The sequence below is a fragment of the Chrysochloris asiatica genome, unplaced genomic scaffold (assembly GCF_000296735.1).
Source record: "Chrysochloris asiatica unplaced genomic scaffold, ChrAsi1.0 scaffold00523, whole genome shotgun sequence".
In the NCBI taxonomy this organism is placed as follows: domain Eukaryota; kingdom Metazoa; phylum Chordata; class Mammalia; order Afrosoricida; family Chrysochloridae; genus Chrysochloris; species Chrysochloris asiatica.
Window position 1 is genome coordinate 288,265 of NW_006409041.1, and position 5,546 is coordinate 293,810.

Sequence of the window (5,546 nt, forward strand, 5' to 3'; positions counted from 1 at the left end):
ATATACTTTCAGGAGGAAGAAGAGCATCTGGGTTAAACTGATTATATTCAGAGGTGGTTCAATGGGGCTGCCACTAATCAACCCAGGGTCTGCGTATGCTGTCCCCAGCATTCTTGTTTTTGGTTATCTGTTCCAAGTCTTTGGACATTTTATTAAAATGCTTTAATTTATCAACTAAAGCTGTCATTTAAAATTTTCTTTTCAGCTCTTTTATATCATCATTTCTTCCAGTTGCTTTAGCATCTCTACACTCAAGAGCAAATTTCATATTCTCTTTTAGCATTATTATTATTTTTCCTTTCTGGCCTGAATTTTACTAATCTTTCACTTTTCTCATATATAATATTCTTGAGGTCATCCCACAATTCTTACATTCTATAGTATCTAAATCATAAAATATTTTCTTCAAATGGTCTTTAAAGTCAGCTGAGATATATTCAAGGATATATTCAGGGACATATTTTTTTATCTAGTCTGCTTGTTTTAATTGTCTTCTTTATCTTCAGTCTGAACATGTACATGAGAAATTGATGATCCGTTCCACAGTTGAGTCCTGGCTTTGTTTTGTCTGATGATATTGAGTGTCTCCACCAAATCTTCCAGCAGATGCAATCAATTTGATTCATGTGAATTATGTCTGGCTAAGCCCACCTATATAGTTGCTCCTTATATTGCCAAAAATGGTTATTTGCAATGAATAAATCATTGGTCTTGCAAAATTCTAGCATGTGATCTCTAGCATAATTTCTACCACAAACTGCATGGCTTCCAACTATCTCTGATCATTCCTCTTGGGTCACAACTTTTGCATTTCAATAAACACTAAGTATCAATGTGCCTTGATTGTATGGTTGAACAATTTTTGACTGAAGAATTTATTAGAATTCTTCAATTTCTTCATTTTATCACTGGCTTTAATGATTACTGATATTATTAAATCTGTGTAGTAGTGTTATTAACTTACCATTCTTATAAGCATATGTATATTGTTCATTCACAGTAGTGCACTTCAAGTTTTACTTTGAAATGCTACTTTTGATAATAAATATAACAAAATTCTCTTCGATTTCTCATTTCTGTAGTACTAAACCATATGATTCCAAATAGCCATCACACATTTTCTTTAACTTACTAATGCCTAGAATATCTGTGTTTATGTGTTTTATTTCATTTTTGAAGACTTTCAGTTTTCTGAGATTCATACTTCATACATAACACATTCTGATTATTAATGGATGCTTGCATCTATTTCTTCTAATATTGAGTTGTGCAACATCAGAATATGAAGATCTGGAAATCATTAAGTTCCATTCTACATTGACAGTTTGGTTGGTATGGGGTGCATCTCAATTTAAAGAAAACAAAAGTCCTCACCATTGGACTTATAAACAACATCCATAAAAGGGAGAGAAGACTGAAGTTGTGAAAGGCTTCATTTTGCTTGAATTAACCATCAACACTCATGGAAGTAACAGTAAAGAAATCAAATGACATATTGCATTAGGCAAATCTGCTGTGCAAGAACTCTTTAAAGTGTCCAAGAGCAAATACATCAGTTTGAGGACTAAGATTTGCCTGACATAATCCATGACATTTTCAATAAACTCATATGCATGTGAAAGATGGACAGTTAATAACCAAGACAGTAGAAGAATTGATTCATTTGAGTTATGGTGTTGGAGGAGAATATTGAAAATACCACGGACTACCAAAAGAACAAATAAATCTGTGTTGGAAGAATTTGAATGCCAGGATGCCCAACTTCATCTGTCCTACTATGGATATATTGTCAGAATGGACCAGTCACTGGAGAAGGATATCAAGTTGAGTAAAGAGGAGTGTGGGGAAAAAAGAGGAAGACCCTCAGTGAGATGGATTGGCACAGTGGCAACAGCAATGGACTCAAAGGTAGCAATTATTGTGAGGTTGGCCCAGGACCAGGCAATGTTTCTTTCTTAAGTGCATATGGTTGCTTTGAGTTGGTATCAACTCAATGGTACCTAACAATAGTAACAACTGTTTTGATAAGTTAAACATTTCTCAGTATTTCAAGTTCTTCCAACCTGAGGGGCTTATCTTCCAGCACTATATCAGATAACAACCCCCTGCTATTAATAAGGATTTCAGTGACTAACCACTCAGAAGTAGTCACTCTCTCTTTCTTTATAGTCTACCTTAGTCTGAAACCTCCACTGAAACCTGTCAACTATGATGACCTTACTGGTTTTTAAAATACCACTGGAAATGCTTCCAGTCTCACAAACCACCACAGTACAAAAAACTAGCATATGGGTGGTAGAGTGTCAAGGATAAAGTATGAAAGGTCACAGGAACCTAGCTGTCCCATGGATCATTTGCTATACATAATTTCAAGGATACTACAAATAAGTGGTAAGAAAACATGAACTTTAAACCTCAAAAGTCCGCAAAAGCATTCAACCATGAAACCTATTGGGGCAAATATCAAAGCCCATGCTATATGAGAACACATTTCTAAATGACAATATAAGTAATACTCTAAGCATCCTAATAAATTTCAGAATTTTATAAACCCCAAATGCGATTACCAACACTGATCTGAAAGTTTTTTATACTATGGTGCCTTGCATGTAGCAAAAAGAATGACATTTATTTTACTAGAATTTTAAATACCAGCAGAGGCACACATGATGGACAGATTATGATGAGGAACCCTTGCTTTTTTATCAGGGATAATATAGTGTTGGGGAGTGAGTTGACTCTGTAGGATATGCACTGGTCTGAAAACCACAGGGACAGTAGTTCTAGCCCAACAGCTGCTCCATGGGAGGATGATGAGGTAATCTGCCCCAGCACCTAACAGTAACAACAATATAGACTTGGTACACATCTCTGATTCTGGTCTTATGCTTTGATTTTTTTTTTTTTTAAGGTTTTTTATGTGAATTGAGTGAGTTAAGGCTTATAGAACAGACCACCCCTTTATATCTACAATGTCACTGCAATGATTATAATCCCCTCCATGCACCATCAGTTAACAGTCTTTAACTCGGTTACCTTTTGTTTTTGATGTGCACATACCACGTTGAAAATATATATTCACTTAAATATCCAAAAAGCACATTTTGCAAGCCAGTCCCCTGCCTGAAGTCACTTTGCCTTTCTCAGTCCATGGGCCCATAGTCCTCTGTTGCTATGTCTCTCTATGTTCATGGCCTCTGTTACTGTTTTTCTTGTTAGAATCTCTCGCTCCTGTCATACTCTTCTCTCTTGATGATCCAAGGGTCCTCTGTTCCTGAAATGACACATTAACTGCTCCTTCCCTTTAGTTACACCTCTTCTATGTTTACAGTTGTAGCAATTTCCATTAGTCCTGATAACAATTACTCACAATTGGATTATGAACTTCTATTTTTCTCATCACTAGACCCATCTGGGCAGGAGGAAAACTATTCAGTGGAGATTCTATCTTATTCCCCTCATTCTGACACTAAACACCTTCTTGAAAGTTTGTAAACCAGCAACATTGGGTCTTTATAGCCCTCTATTTCTGATAGCCGAAGTCTAAATTGCCAGTCCCTATCAGTCCTGGTTTGGCGCTGTGAGTTAATGCGCCAGACTGCAAAGCCATTTGAACTGCAAGGTCGGTGGTTCAAGCTCACCAGCTACTCCTTGGAAACCCTATATAGGGTTGCTATGGGTCAGAATCGACTTGATGGCACTTGACAACAACAAAAACAACATCAACCCAGTGTACTGAGTAGGCAAGCTTGGTCCTTGATATGAAGAACCCACCCTTCTGGTTGGAATTTTGGGCAACTTCATCCATAAGCAAAGTTCCACTTCATCATGTTGCAGCAATTTATGCTTGCTCCCTGTATCAAACTTCTTTCATCTGGTCAAGTTTTTGTCAGCAAGACATCCAAACTAGGTTAAACAGGTAACAGCTGTAGGTTTGGTTGTTCTTGCATATCTTCCCTTTCTTCTGACCAGATTGCTGCTTAACTCTTAACTATAGCTTCCAGTGGCTGGATCAGTTCCTTTTAGCTTGAAGAATGCTGAGCATATTCGTCCCATTTGGTATTTTAACTCTACATTTGCACATTTCATTGCAATATTTGAATTTGTCTTGTTGAGTTGACTTTTGAAATTTTCTATTCAGTTCCTTTATCCCTTCGTTTCTTCCATTTGCTTTAGCATCTCTGTGTTGGAAAGCAAGTTTCAGAGTCTCATCTGACACCCATTTTGGTCTTTTCCTTCTTTCTTGTTTTCTTAATGACTTTTTGTTTCTTCCTGTATTATGATCTTGATGTCATCCCACAGCTCTTCTGGTCTTCAGTCTTTAGTGTCTAATGCATCTAATCTATTTTTGAGATGATCTATAAATTCTGGTGGCTATGTTCAAGGTCATGTTTTGGCTCTAATTCACTCTGAATTTGCATACGAGCAATTAATGGTCTGTTCCATAGTTGTTCCTGGCCTTGTTTGAGCTGATGATATCGAGTTTTTCTAATGACTCTATCCACAGATGTAGTCAATTTGATTTCTGTGTATTCCATCTGGTGGGGTACATGTGTACAGTTGTCTTTTATGTTGCTTAAAAAGGTATTTGCAAAGAAGAGTTAATTAATCTTGCAAAATTTTATCAAGCAATCTCCAGCATCATTTCTATCATGAATACCATATTTATCAACTATTGACCCTTCCTCTTTGTTTTTAACCTTTGCATTGCAATCACAAATAATTATCAATACATCTTGATTACATTTTTAATCAATTTCATATTGAATTAATTGGAAGAATTATTTAATTTCATCTTCATTGGCTTTAGTGGTTGGTGTGTAAATTTGAATAATAGTGGCTTTAACAGGTCTTCCTTGTAGGCATATGGATATTATGCTTTCACAGTCTGTTTTGTGCTTCATGATTGATTTTTATTTGTTCATTTTGATTACAAATGTGATGCCATTCCTCCTCAATTTGTCATTCCTTGCATACAAAACCATGTGATTGTCATATTCAAAATGGCCAATGCCATTTCATTTCAGATCACTAATTTCTAGGATCTCCATGTTTGTGTATTCTATTTTATTTATGACAATGTTCAATTTTCCTAGATTCATACTTCATATATTCCATGTTCTGTTCATTAAATGAAATGATTACAGCTGTTTCTATTCATTTTTAGTCATTCCCTATAAGTAAATAAAGGCCCTAAGGCTTTAATCCATTCATGTCACCAAGGGCAACTCTACTTTGAGGAGGCAGCACTTCCCCAGTCCTATTTTGACTGTCTTCCAACCTGAGGGGCTCAACTTTTGTTACTCTATATTACAATATTCTGGTGCTCTTCATTGTGTTTCAATATTCAATAATCTTCTGCTAATAGTGTTCCATGGCTATTCATAAGGTTTTCAGTGAATAAATATTTGGAAGTAGTCTGTCTCTTTTTCCAAGTCTGTCTTTTTCAGGAAACTCAGCTGAGCCCTGTCTACTGTGGGTGACCCTGCTAGTATTTAAAATACCTTTGGCATAGCTTTCAGTGTAACAGCAACACACAAGCCGCC